We start from the raw sequence: 15,933 nt of genomic DNA, 5'->3' as shown, positions 1-15,933 counted from the left end.
GAACACTCGGGTACATTCATCATCCTGTTTATAACTTTCTTTTCAAAGTTTATGTCCTTGCAAGTATTTCTGCCACACTCCAAAAGCATTGAAAGGGAAGGAAACATGACCTCTATGTATCTTTCACATCTGGCACATAATAATTACTTTGTATATTACTGTTGAATACTCTAAGAAAGGAAACAAAATGATGGATAATTCAAAGTAAGCACAGGGATTAAATGTGATGCAGAGGAAGACTTCCAGTAAGAAAGAATATAACCAGGCTGGCCTTTGCAACATATAAGTGCTTCAAGTCAACACACTGTATCATTTATACAATGCACAATGTTACATTCCAATTGTATCTCAATAAAGCCAAAAAAAAATAGAAGGTATAGAGAGGAGTGTTGAGACAGGCCTACTTGAGAGATCAATATTGTATCTGTAAAATTAGACAAGTGGAGGCAGGATGTTGGGTCCCACTCACAGAGAAGTCTTGATTGGGTGGTGAGTGCCTTCCTCTCATAAGAGCTCCTTGATCTTCACCGATTCCTACCCAGGAACTCAAACACCGAAAGGAACCCCCTATGAGTTCACTTGTCAATCTACTCTAACAAGAGGTAGGAATTTTCATTGAACCATTTGGCAAATACAAGGTGGCTATAGCTTTGTACCTTTTCCAGGTAACTGTTTAACTTCAAAGTTTTCAGATACACTGAAAACACAAATGTTTACAATGACTCCATTAGGATTCATGTGGTTGAAAGACTTACAGCATTCTAAATGATTGATAATATACTGATGAACTGAGAAAATCAGCCAAAAACCTACCCAAATGCCAAACTGATATTTTAAAGCATGGGCCCTGAATTCTACAGGAAAAGCTGCGTTCAGCTACTACTGACTATTCACATACTAGAAAAGCCTATCTCAACTCTAAAGAAATTTTCCCCAGCTCCATCATTACTACCCTCTTCTAAGCTACCATCAGGAATCTTCTAGTCTCTACAACAGCCATCTAACTAGACTTCCCGATTCTTCCCTTGTCCATTTTCATGTTTTCTTAACCCAGTATCCAGGGTTATTCTTGAAAAACCAAGGCTGATCATGTCACTCCTTTAACTCTCCAATTATTTCCCCATTGAATCAGAACAAAAGTCAAAATCTTTACAATGTCCACCCAAAGCCCCAAAGTACCTCGCCTCCTATCACCTCCCGATGTCATTTCTTCCCCTTTCCCCTTGCCTCATTGTACAAGCACAAAGACCTTCTTGTTGCTCGTTGAACCCAGCAAGCTTGCTCCTCCATTAGATTCTTCTTTCACTTGCTGTTCTCTCTACATATAAAGTTCTCCCATCTGATCTCTGGACAATTCTCTACTTCACTGCCATCAGGTACTTGCTCATGTCAGTATCTGAACAAAACCTTCGTGAAATGAAGTTTCTCTAAAATTTATAGGACCGACATCACCCTGGAGCCCCTTTTCACCCCACGTGCTTTATTTTTCTCTGTATGCTCTTATCAATACTTGAGAGTACTTATCAATACTTGAGATAATATCTCTATTTTTTGGCAAATATCTGTCTTACTCGATACAAATGCAAGCTTCCTAACAACATGGATTTTTGTCTTTTGTTGTTTACTACGGATCCACTGAATCTAGAACAGTGCCAGGTCTCTACGGTAGATCCCAAGTGTATTTTTTTCCCACAGAAATGAAGGTGATAAGAAAACAAGCAAGCAAGGAAGAACAGTTTCATGTGTGAAGCACTAATAAACACATATAAAATATATTATTGGGTCTGTTTCTCTGGAGAATCCTAATATACTTAATACATACAAACTAGACCCTTACAATCCAACCTCCATTCTACTGCCAAATTAACCTTTCTCTTTTAACTTTGTATTTTAATCATCCAGTGCTCATCACAACAAGTGCCCTCCTTAATCCCCATCACCTATTTCACCCATCTCCCCACCCACCTTCTCTCGGGCAACCATCAGTTTGTTCTCTATAATTAACAGTCTGCTTCTTGGTTTGGGTCTTTTTTTCCTTTGCTAGTTTGTTTCTTAAATTCCACATGAGTGAAATCATATGGTGTTTGTCTTTCTCGGACTTATTTCACTTAGTATTACATGCTCTAGCTCTATGCATTTGCAAATGGCAAGATTTCATTCTTTTCTAGAGCTGAATAATGTTCCATTGCATGGATATCTTGGGCCACTTCCATACCTTGGCTATCGTAAATAATGCTGCTTTAACCATAAGGGTGCATGTGTCCCTTTGAATTAGTATTCTTGTACTGTTTGGGTAAATACCTAGCAGTGCAATTGCTGGATCAGAGGGTAATTCTATTTTTAACATTTTGAGAAACCTCCATCCTGTTTTCCACAGTGGCTGCAACAGTTTGCATTCCCACCAACAGTGCAAGAGGGTTCCTTTTTTTCCACATTCTCACCAACATCTGTCTGTGTTTTTTATTCTAGCCATTCTGACAGGTATGAGGTAATACCTCATTGTAGTTTTAATTTGCATTTTCCTGATGATGAGTGATGATGAGTATCTTTTCATGTGTCTGTTTGTCATCTGTAGGTCTTTGAGGAAATGTCTGTTCATGTCTTCTGCCCATTAATTAGGCTATTTGTTTTTTGGGTGTTGAGTTTTCTAAGTTCTTTATATATTTGGATACTAACCCTTTATCAGGTATCAAAAAGAACTTTAAAACATTAAAGACCTTTGAAATACCTCCAAAGTTTAATTTCCAGAAATACAGAAAAAAACCATTCCTATTTAATAGACTTTAAAGAGTTTGAATTGTGAAATGTTCAGTGTGGCAAGGTTGACTGAAAAGGCAGAAAACCAAGTCATAAGACTTTTCAACAGAGTGATAAATGACATCAGCTAGGAAAAAATACAAATCATCGAGTGTCTTTCTGTACACGTGTTTATTTAGTTTTCATTTGGTACATTATAAGAGGGCACATTCCAAAAACTATTATATGCAGAGAACAATCCTTTTCTAATCCTTTACATTCATATGTTCCAAGGATCTCAACATTATAGGGTTTACTGCCTTGAGCTCAATCAAGGTATGGCATAATTTTAATGTGAATCCTTTATTGTCCTGTAAGGTCATGGCATAACTGATTTTATGGAGAACAGGTAGTTCTCCTTTCTTAATTAGTTGCTCTGCTCTTTCTCTTCCACATTGAGTACAGTATCCAGTTATTCCTATGGTCTGCAGTGACCAGATTCCCTCACTTCCAGAGGCTTTCTGGGAAAGGAAGTAGAAAAGCTGTATAGGGATGTGTGGTACCTGATTTTCATCACCCAGTCAAATAAGACCTGTGAATTTCAAGACTTAGAAAATCTTCTTTTCAGGACACTCCCACTTGGACATCGGAGAGCAACAGTACCTACTTGTTCGGCTGTTTCAGGAGGTTCTTCAGGTAGATGAAGAACTTACTTCTGCCTGGGCTGCTCAGCAGACAGTGAAATTGTTTAAAGGCTTAGGCAAGTTCCCTTTCTTTGTTGCTTCTCTGTTTGATGTTTTAGAAGATGTCTGACTCTCATTTTCAAGCACCAAATCTTCATCAGCCCCAAGTTCATGGCCATCGCTTAACTTCCAGATTTCACCTGTTACCTGATAAACACACTCTAAGTTTTCTCAATTTCATTTCCTGGTAAGGTTTTAGAACATTCCCTGTGTATCTGCTGGCTTTTTTTACCCTGTACCTCTTGTTTTTTTCTAACAAGTTTTTGCCTTTTCTCATTCTTCTCTTCTTCTTTCAGATACACTTGGGACAATTTAAATGAATGAAGCCATGAGGTAGTCACAGAAAGAATTAAAGTAAGAAGAGCAAGCAGTAAGAAAATCTGGCCACACAGCAACATTAGATCTTTAACTCCTAGATTGAGGATCCCACACCAGAGCTCCAGACACAAGAGGGGGAGAGCAGAGAGGAGGAAAATGCCAACGACCCCATGAGACGCCACAGTGACGGGAGCCCCACCCCTTTCCCAAATTAACCTTTCTAAAAAGTTATTATTATATAAATCCTTTGGGGAAAAAACTCAATGGCTTCCTCAGAATTTCAGGACAAAGCACTTACCAAAACAATTATTCACTGTCCTGCCCCTGTTCTCCCACATCTACTCTCTCTCTCTCTCTCTCTCTCTCTCTCTCTTAAACACTCCACACTCACATAGACATCGCTCCAGATATATATATATACTTATTTGTAGCTCCATGGGTAAAGACTGGTATTTCAAACATCCATGTCTTCACATATGCCATTCCTTCTTCCAGAAATGCCATTTCCACCTTGCCATATGGTTCATCAATTCTCCTGCTAAGTCTTTAGAACACTTTACATACTGCTAGTAAGATGGCATCCTTTTACCTGTATCATAGTTTACCTCTATTGTAGCATTAATTACTATCCTCGGGGCAGCTGGGGGGCTCAGTCATTTAAGCTTCTGCCTTCAGCTCAGGTCATGATCTCAGGTTCCTGAAATCAAGCCCCAGATCATGCTCCCTGCTCAGCAGGGAGTCTGCTTCTCCCTCTCCCTCTGTCCCTGCTCGCACTCTCTCTCTCTCTCTCTCTCTCTCGCTCACTCTATCTCAAATAAAGTCTTTTAAAAATAGTAATTACTGTTCTGAACCCATTTGTCTAACATATTAGATAGTAATATGCTCCCTTTTAGTCACATGCTTCCTTTTCTTTCAAATTCATTAGTCCAACTACAATGCCTGAGATAGAGAAATCAGTTTACAATGTTTGCTAAATGAATAAAAAATTAAGTAAAAGGATTCATTTTTGAATACCAAGATACATATATTCAGGATAACAAAAACGAGTTAGTACATGATAAATATGGCATTTCCTATCAGTGGGGAACATAGTAATTATTTAATAAATATTACCCATTTAGGGAAAAAACAGCCCTACATAAACCAGTTGTGAAGATAAAGTACATATTAATTAAGGATTTTAATGTAAGTAATAAATCCATGAAAATATTACAGTGAAGTGTGAATGAGAATTTTTAAAAAAATCTTAACAGGGAACTATTTCATGATAATAACACCAAAAGGAAATTCCATAAAACAAAGCGATGAATGGATTTAACTACATAAAACTTGTGCACATCAAAAAAATAAAAACAGAAATATCACATACAAAATATAAAAAAACTATGTAAATATATATACATAAGGGAAAAGCACAACAATCTTATTATACAAAGACCTCATACTAATCAAGTTAAAAAAGTAACAGTAGAATATAAAAGAGAATTTTAAGTATAAATGGTAATATCAAAAGTATGCTCACCCTAATTACTTACCAAGAACATACAGATGTAATGAGAGGTCTGTTTTCATCTATCAAACATATCTAATCTAGGCATAATATGGAGGAAGAGGGTATAAAAACTGGTAGATGGTGCTCAGAATACAATTCAGTAGTATTTGTCAAGGCTTCAAAGTATGCATTTTCTATGAATCCCAAACAAATTTATCTTAGCTTATGCATGAGCTCAGAGATGACAAAGGTTTAACTCATATTTCTAATAGGGACAATTTTAAACAACTCAACTGTCCAACATTACTGCATCCATTAGATAATATATTCACCCAATGGAGTATTAATAAAGAGGGAGTACAACATTGTGGTTAAGAGTCCCACAGACTTATATCTGATTCCCAGCCATACCGCATAGCAGCTCTAAGTCACTGTATACTTTTCTTAACTTCCCAGCTTTAATAGTCCCATCTATGAAATGGAAATAATACTAGAACCCAATGTTTATGTCAATTATATAAACCACACAGCAGTGTTTGATGCATAATAAGCACTACTGAATAATCCTATTAAAAACACTGAAGAATATGTTTTGATCTAGAAAGGTATTTACACTTTAATATGGAAGAAGAGCGTTATGACACAAACACATTTCATTTAAAAAGAGAAGACATAGAAACAACCTAAACACCCTTTGATTGATGAATAAAGAAAATGTATGTATATGTGATGTATCTCCATTTAATTATTATTCAGCCATTATAAAGAATGAAATCTTGAGATATGCAACAACACGGATGCATGGATGGACCTTGAAGGCATTGTGCTACATGCAACTCAGACAAAGATAAATACCATATGATCTCACTTATGTATGGAACGTAAAAAAACCAACCAACAAAAACAGCTCATCGATAGATTGATGGCTGCCTGAGGTAGGGGGCAAAATGGGTGAACGGGGTCAAAAGTTGTAAGCTTCCAGTTATAAAATAACTAAGTCAAGGGAATGTAATATGCAGCATGGTAACTATAGTTAATAATACTGTATTGCATACTTGAAAGTAAGAAAGTGGCTCTTGAAAGTTCTTATCACAAGAAAAAATTTAGCTGTGTATGATGATGGATGTTAACTGAACTTTTTGTGATCATTTTTGCCATACATATACATATTGAATCCTTCCATCATACACCTAAAAACCATGTTATTTCAATTCTACCTCCATAGAAAAAAGGACTGACATATAGGTCTTAAAACCTGTAAGACTGGTTTTCTTTTTCTTAATTATCCACAACGTTATTTTTTCAACAATATTTTAATAAGGAAAATATTAAGCAATCTTAATGTATTTCCCTTCTGTTTTCAACAAGGGAAAACTCATTCTTAATAAGCTATTTCTTCAAAATGATAAATTTTATTAGATAAAACAATAGTAAAAGTTAAATTTTTATTTCTATTTGTATAATTCATTCTCATTTACAGAACATTTGGCATAAAAATAAAATGTAAGGTAAAATTGATCGAGTATCAAGATAAGCATGTATTCTACAAGTATATCTTTTAACATAAAAATAGTAATTTAAGCACATTGAGAGCAACAATTATCTCTCTGTGCACCAAGGATAATTTTTGCTCAGCTCATGAAAAATCATAATGCAAACATATAAGAGAACCAAATAAATTGAATGTATAAAATGTATTTTTAAAAGATATTTTTGATGGGTTCATCTCTAAGAAATTACCACCAGCTATTATTTTATATTACCATTGAAAAACCAGTGAGATCTCCAAAGGTATCTTTTATTACAAGTGCTGCATTATGTTCCTCCCACTTCTTCAAAATATCCTCAGAACGTTATATTTATGGTTGGCCAAATCTCACTTAAAAATAAAGAGGAAAACAAAGAGCTGAGCAAACACTAGAATACTATATTCTATATGCTATTCCACAAAACATTAAAGCTACAAAATGTGTGAGGAATGGGTTCTCTACTCAAGTAATTATGAGAATTGCATGCTATATATACTACAGTTTGGATGACATACTATCTCTAAGCCCAGAGATCACATACTCTTTTTTTTTGAAAAGGACCAGATAGGAAATGTTTTCAGCTTTGAAGGCTACAGAATCTCTGTCACAAGCTCTGTCATTGTAACATGAAAGCAGCCACAGATAATCCATCAACAAATAGGTATCGTTGTGTTCCACTAAACCTTTATTTATAAAAACAGATGATTGGCTGGATTTAGCCCATCCTGGCCAGGGTTTGCCAACTCCTGATATCACCTTACTAAAGGAGCAGAACCTTATGCAGGGAAATTCTTGATTTTTTTTTTAACATATAACATTCTGAAACATATTTAAACATAGATCAATTTTTCTGTTACACCTAGGAACACATGTGAGGACACAGTATTTAAAATATTATGTTCTTGTGTGTAAGTGCAGTAAGGATGAGGGATGGTATTGTGTAGAAAGGGTGATTCACAAAATGACTTTTCTCTGGAACTGCATTTAATCCAAACCTTAAGAGTATCAACTCTACTGCTTGAACAAGCAGAATTTAGCTGGTCAACTTTATTGTAAAAACTGTGTGTCTCTTTGACTGCTTTTTTATTTCTGTGTGCCTACTCAGCGGTTCAGAAATTTAAGAACACAAAAACAGTTTGAAGTCATATCAACGTATGACATAAAACACATGTGTCTATTCTCTTAGCTTTAAAACCAGGATCCAATTTTAAAAAGTGTTATGTAGGACAGACTGAATGAGCATTGGTTCCCCCCACCCCCCGCCCCACTCCTAGATCACCACCAGACTTGTCCAATACCCACTGATTCTCTCAACTCAGAAACAAACTGAGGGTTCTAGAGGGGAGGGGGGTGGGGGGATGGGTTAGCCTGGTGATGGGTATTAAAGAGGGCACGTACTGCATGGAGCACTGGGTGTTATATGAAAACAATGAATTATGGAACACTACATCAAAAACTAATGATGGTAATTAACATAATAAAATTTTTTAAAAAATGACTCCTTCATTTCAGAGCCTCTCCCACCAGTATTTTGCCTGAGTCTCTTTGTATTTATATCTCTTGTATCTTTGACCTAATTTCATTCAAATGAAGTGATTTACCCTTTAAGAACACTGTTTAAAGAAATGTTCAGGGGCGCCTGGGTGGCTCAGTCGTTAAGCATCTGCCTTCCGCTCGGGTCATGATCCCGGGGTCCTGGGATCGAGCCCCAAATCGAGCCCCACATCGGGCTCCCTGCTCAGTGGGAAGCCTGCTCCTCCCTCTCCCACTCCCCCTGCTTGTGTTCCTGCTCTCGCTGTCTCTGTCAAATAAGTAAATAAAATCTTAAAAAAAAAGAAATGTTCATATTCTTTGTTCTCAGTGAAATTAAAAAAAACAAAAACTATATGGCCTCATTTTTCTGCCTTAACGTGATACACAATTTTAAGTTGCCCAGTTTGTTACAAACTGTAAACACACGCAGACCAGTTGCTCACACGACCGTGGTATTAGAGCACTTCCACAGATACTTGTCCCTGACAGGAAACGACTGTCTGGATGATGCCTGATACCTTAAGTATTTTATCTGACTACTAACCATTTAGACTGCAGCCACATCAAAACTCCAGTTCAGGGAATGGTGTAATCCAGGTACCTGAAACCACATTTTGAAGTTCCTAGAAATCTAAATTCATGTTGAAATCAGTCTCCAGAATGAATACCCTCCTGTTTCTATCCTTCTCCCTAGATTCTGCATGCCCTTTTCAACAAGTTTGCTTCTTTCTCACCTGGTCTTTTGGGCATCAAGTGTCCTCTCCATAAAGCAGTATGGCTCTTAAAAAAACAAACAGGAAAACCAGTTTCAGGTGCATGAGATTAATTGATTAGGACTTTTTAATCAAGTGCCCATTATATACAAATTGTTTCTGGGGCTTAGAAGGCAAAAAAAGGGAAGAAACGAGACTTTTTGTTCTTATGATGAATGTTGGTCTATACATACCACAATTTCAGTTGACACTAACTCAGAAGAACTTGGTGTTAAGAGGATATGTGTGCTAAGTACTATCTTGGTTTAAGCAGACCTAAAACAAGAATGTGTATACATAATTTTAAAAATACAGGGAACTCCGGTGGGCGGCAATGGATACAGAAGAGGGAAAGAAGTACTGGACAATAAGGTATCATGGTAGAATGGAAATTAATCCTGTGTGAAATTCTGAAAACCATGTGAAACCTGCATCTCCGACTGTTTGCCCTGGAATTGTTAGGGAACTCGCAGGAACCCTGAGTTGAGGTTGCCCAGAGTTTCAATTCTCCAGCTCTCTGGCTTCCTGCATGTGTGAACAGAGCAACGTGGGTTCAAGGGGTAGGGAATTAGGCCGAGCCCGAGATCCTGGCATGTGAGTACTGCCTGACTCAGGAGCCTGACAGGGAGGGGCAGTGTCACAGAGGAAGAAGAGACTTTTATTTTGAAGGATCCATGAGAGGTTACTATGAGGAGAAGAGGGGCAACCGATACACAGGTAAAAGAAATAGAAAACAGGTCATAAAAGCAGGGGTTCACTATTCTTCTTAAAGTTTGGTACTTGATGCCCTAAAACTCTTCAGTTTGATAGTAATTACAGATGATATGCCACTTGACAATACTGAATACTTGAGGGACATAGATCTGGTCTTTACTCCTGCATGTTTGTCTTTTCAAGAATGTTATATAAATTGATCTCAGGAAACAAACTGAGGGTTGCTGGAGTTGGGGGAGGTGGTGGGAGGGATGGGGCGGCTGGGTGATAGACATTGGGGAGGGTATGTTCTATGGTGAGTGCTGTGAATTGTGCAAGACTGTTGAAATCACAGATCTGTACCTCTGAAACAAATAATGCAATATATGTTAAGAAAAAAAAGAAGAAGATAGCAGGAGGGGAAGAATGAAGGGGGGGAAATCGGAAGGGGAGACGAACCATGAGACACTATGGACTCTGAAAAACAAACTGAGGGCTCCAGAGGGGATGGGGGTGGGGGGATGGGTTAGCCTGGTGATGGGTATTAAAGAGGGCACGTTCTGCATGGAGCACTGGGTGTTATATGCAAACAATGAATCATGGAACACTACATCAAAAACTAATGATGTAATGTATGGTGATTAACATAATAAAAGAAAGAAAAGAACGTTATATAAATTGAATCATACAGTATATATCCTTTTGTATCTATATCCTTTCACTTAGCCTAATGCTTTCAGATTCATCTATGTTATTGTAAGTATCATCATTAGTTTGTTCCTTTTTATTGCTTTGCATAGATTAATTCTTTTTAAAGGAGTTTCATTTGGGGGGACTGGGTGGCTCAGTCAGCTGGGCGTCCAACTCTTGATTTCGGCTCAGGTCATGATCTCAGGGGTCATGAATTCGGGCCTCTGGGCTCCATGCTGGCATAGAGTCTACTTAAAAAAATAAAAATTAAAAAGCTTAATTGAAAAGAAATTTCACTGATGTAAACCCCCCAAATTGTACAAATGTGTACAATTCCACGATTTAATGCAGGGATGACAGTTCTACATATATACCACTTAGGGAAAAAGCAGTCCATTACCAGGACAACAGAAATACCAGTAGTATATGGAATCTCAAACTTAACAACCATCGATCTTTGCAAAGGTAACCAGGAGGCTAATATTTAAGACCATATTTGCCTTGTAGAGGGACATCAGAATGATGGACTAGGAGTCTCCAAGCTCTCAGGCCTCCACAGAAACAAAGTTAGAGGACTTATCCTACCAGATGTCAAAGTTTTAATTTATACATAGACACACTGAAATATTATTCAGCCATAAAATAATTAACATGCTAATAATTAACATGCTAACATGAAACAACACAGCTGAAACTTGTAAACATTATGTTAAATGAAATTAGCCAGACACAAAAGGTCAAATATTGTATGATGCCACTTATATGAGGTCCCTAGAACAGGTGAATTCATAAAGCCCTAAAGCAGAATAGAGTTTACTAGGGGCTGCGTGAGGGGATTAGGGGATTTATTACCTCTTGAGTACAGAGCTTCTCTTTAGAACAGTAAAAAGTTCTGGAAATGGATAGTGGTGATTATTACTCAACATGATGAATTTACTTATTGGCAGTGAAGTGTACCTTTCAAAATAGTTAAATTAGTGAATTTTACATTATGTATCTTTTACCCCAAAATATCACAGTTGCCTTTCTTAAAATTTATGTAAGGGGCCCCTGGGTGTCTCGGTTGAGTGTTCAGATCTTGATTTCCACTCAGGTCATGATCTCCGGGTGGTAGGATCGAGCCCCCGGTTGGCTCTGCACTCAGCATGGAGTTTGCTCCTCTCCTTCTCCCTCTCCCTCTGCCCCTCTCCACCCTCCCCCCGCCCCCCCCCCCCCCCGGCATGCATGCACCTATGCTGTCTCTCTAAAGTAAGTGAGTAAATAAATCTTTAAAAAAATAAAGTTTATGTAAATTCAATCACAAAGCATCTACCTTTTTGTAGCTGGATTAGTCATGTTTGTGCTGTTCATCCATGTCAGGACCTAGAGTTGTAGTCCTTTCACTCTCCTTGCTGTAGACTAGTCCACCCTGGATAAAGCATTACTTACCTATCTATTCTACACTAACAGAGTTGGCTGTTGCCAGTGCTGGACTGCATAATGATGCTGTGAAGCAGTATTTTAGCTTCCGTAATAGGAGAAAAAAACTTAACTTGCTTTTGTCATCACCAATTGTTGATAAATGGGACAAAATACCATAATTCTCAGAGGTTATTAAGCCAGTGTGAGAAATCTTAAAGTGCCTTATCTATAGTCTATTGAAAACATGGTTCAATTTAAATATTCCCAACTTACCTTCAACCTGTGCATGACTTTAATTTTCAGCTTTCTTCATACCTGACCGGTTCGAGTGTGCAAGAAAATGTACGTACTTTCCCTAGATACTTGTGTACTAAATATTCATCTAAGTGTTATAATAATAGAGATCTACATATACATTTCTGTGTATATACACACAGCCTTACAGTTAATTAAGCAAAAGGTATTAAATATATCAGTCTTTTCAAGTAGAAAAATTTCTTTATATTTCAATTTTTAGAATTCCTCTAAATCTTGATTTCTAGATTGCATTTTATAAGACAGATTTGTCAATGCAATCTTGTCAAATACATGTATAATGACAAATCCATTTCCATTTCTTCCAAGTTGTCATGAAATTACCCCTCCAAAAGTGAGAAAATACCAGCTTCTTAGAAAGCATGTTAAATTAGCTTTTGAACCTTCTTCCCTCTTCCCTCTTCCCTTGAGGAATTCTTAATCTCAGGAAACAAACTGAGGGTTGCTGGAGGGGTGGGGGGTGGGGGGGAGGGGGTGGCTGGGTGATAGACATTGGGGAGGGTATGTGCTAAGGTGAGCATTGTGAATTGTGCAAGACTGTTGAATCACAGATCTGTACCTCTGAAACAAATAATACATTATATGTTTAAAAAAAAAAAAAGGAAGAAGATAGCAGGAGGGGAAGAATGAAGGGGGGTAAATCGGAGGGGGAGATGAACCATGAGACACTATGGACTCTGAAAAACAAACTGAGGGTTCTAGAGGGGAGGCGGGTGGGGGGATGGGTTAGCCTGGTGATGGGTATTAAGGAGGGCACGTTCTGCATGGAGCACTGGGTGTTTTACGCAAACAATGAATCATGGAACACTGCATCAAAAACTAATGATGTAATGTATGGTGATTAACATAATAAAAAAAACCTTTAGGTTAAATCTGCTAAGTTAACATTGGCATGTCCTCGCAAACACTTCAGTGATGATAGTTTGGATAAGAGGTGTTGACTTTCAATTCTGAAGTTACTCAGCTTGGAATCCCTGATCTGACTGGTATCCATGGATACTGTAGACTAACCAAAGCATCTTCCATCACTGAGTAAATACACATGAATGGAGATACTACATTAATTACCAATACAGAAAAGTTTAACCAGAGTACGCAAAGAGGAAGTTAATTCTACATGGTATTTTAAGATCAAGCTGGTAATTCATGTAATGTTAAAAGTTTATACAGTACATCATACAGTACTGAATATATGAAGCAGTGAGTTTAGGGGATGATTAAATTTTTTTCTATTAGTACAAGGAGATAAAAATGATTAAAGGTAAATGGCCAGGACATGAGCTGTAATGACTCAAATGATAAAAATATACTTTAACCTTTTCCAATGGAATGAAATTTAATTTCAATACACTAATTACCTTGTACTTTTGTGCAAATCAAAAAGCTTCTTACAGGGAAGAAGTTGAAATTGTCCACATAGGTTATCTCTACCTTCCCATGGTTCTAGGATTAATTATAATTTTTGTTATTGTAATATGTCATCTAATTATGTTATTCCTAGGTTTTGATACTTAAAAAGATAGAAATGAAATCAATTATCATCCTTTGAGCATTTTCTTAACCTGAATTTTAAATAACTGTAGAAATGGCAATAAAGCAATTTTTCAGTCTTAGAATAAAGTGGTCATTAATTGTCTTCTCTAATAATCTGATTTCAAACACTCAACCAATTGGCAAATAGGTTACTGTTGAAAACTGTATGATTTCTTCGTGAATGTGAGTTGCTAAATAACTTTTATATAATACGATTCTGGCACACTTTTAGACTTTACCAAATAATTACATCAGCTATTTTTCCAAACTGAGATGTTGCAACCCCTGCAAAGTCTATCAGGGAGGCTGACAAATACAGCGACAGGGCTTGTGTTGTGGACAAGAGGTATTTAGTGGTGGAAACAGCAGAGATCTGAGCAAATATGCTACACTCTACTTCAGCCACCATTTTGTGTAGAAAACAGCTCTGTTTTCTTCTCATTGTGTCCTATTACCCCCTGTATCCATTGGTTTGTCATTAAAGGGATGAAGAAAAATAATCTATAAAATTTTTATTACTATACATCTTGAAGCTTGTTGAGTTTTCTTAGTTTTTCTCAATGACACAGCATCATTTCCAGCCTGATGTGGAGGGATCCAACAAGGATGCTTTCAAGGGCAAATGGGATTTTTAATTACTCCGCTAAATGACCCAGGATAATCTTCAGTTCTTAAACTACATTTAGGGCAACATTACTTATTACCTATTATTTCTATTAATGTTAGTTTTCTGATAGCAAATCAATTTGAAAAATGCGGGCGCCTGGGTGGCTCAGTTGGTTGGGTGACTGCCTTCGGCTCAGGTCATGATCCTGGAGACCCTGGATCGAGTCCCGCATCGGGCTCCCTGCTCGGCAGGGAGTCTGCTTCGTCCTCTGACCCTATCCCCTCTCATGTGTTCTCTCTCTCTCATTCTCTCTCTCTCTCAAATGAATAAATGGAAGCTTTAAAAAAAAAAAAAAAGAAAGAAAAATGCAGCTCTTTGAGGTTAACCGAACCTAATAAAGTCTCTCAACAGCCTGTAATATGTGATTTTATTTAACCCACATATTCTCAAACATATATGATCTTAGATTCCCTTTTTACCAAATAGCTATTATCTTTTTGTAAAACACTAGGGAGGCTCTAGTTTCGAGGAGTATTTTTTTTTCCAATTATTGTCATGTTCTTAACATTAATAACTATTACTTAAAGTAAAAAAAATACAAGTATACCTCAATACTTACTGACATAAAATAATTACCATACATAGGTTAGCTAGGCTTGCGCTGATCTTGTTCAGAATCAGATACATCAGCTAGGCTCCTTGGGTCTCTTATCCTTCCTAGACTAATGGGTTAGCAGAGACAAACTCACTTCATGTTGATGGAAGAGGCAAAAGGGAACAAACAGAAATACCAAGGCATGTTAAAGCCTGTGTTTGGACATGGCACACTTTTACAACTGTTTCATTCTCTTTCTAACGCAAGTCATCATATGGCTAAGTGCGAAGTCAAGGGGGCAGGGAATAGAATGTGCCTTCAGGGAAGAACTATAAAGTCACATGAAAATGGTAAGGAAATAAAGGGTGAAATATTAGGACTAATAATACAAGTCTTTTCTTCATTTCAGGAGCTCAGCTGTCAGTTCAAATCGGTGTCCTTATTATTTCTTCTAATGTATTCCTAATAAAATTTAGGCTGGGAAAATCAAGCACAAAAATGTACATGAAGGAAGAATAGACAGGTTCTCAGCAGAGGCTCTATGGTTGTTTTCTTATGAATAAAATCCACCATGTGTAGTGAATAAACTTGGTGGCTACATATTTTGGGCTGCCCAGGGTATCTATTTGTTTATTGCCTGGTTCCTGACACCTGGAAAGGAGATGATGTGTGAAGTGTAGGTCCAGATAGGTGGAATGTTTTTACTATCAATGTTGCCTTTTTTTTTTTTTTTAAACTTACTGATGATTTTTCTCTGATTTTTATTACTGCTACTACTACTTAAATGAGGATTAGTCAAGGGAGAAATTGATGCATGGCCTATTTGAAGATTCATCTTAGTAAGTAGATATAAATCAAACAATTCTGGAAACTGCAAGGATAAGGTATAAATTATTTTTTTTTCAAATTATTCACTTTTTCCTTCCATGCAGAAATAGTTCTAATTTTTCACTTTCTTGACTTCAGCCTTGTTTTGGCCAATGAGATTTATTTTGG

General features: G+C 37.1%; 1 pseudogene; it reads right to left on the bottom strand.

The window, feature by feature from the left end:
• Positions 1-3,163: 3,163 nt before the first annotated feature.
• The window catches only part of LOC110569870, an 84,014-nt pseudogene continuing 71,244 nt past the window's right edge, over positions 3,164-15,933 (bottom strand).

The sequence above is a fragment of the Neomonachus schauinslandi genome, chromosome X, assembly GCF_002201575.2.
Source record: "Neomonachus schauinslandi chromosome X, ASM220157v2, whole genome shotgun sequence".
Classification (NCBI taxonomy): domain Eukaryota; kingdom Metazoa; phylum Chordata; class Mammalia; order Carnivora; family Phocidae; genus Neomonachus; species Neomonachus schauinslandi.
This window is presented reverse-complemented; position numbering and strand designations above follow the sequence as displayed.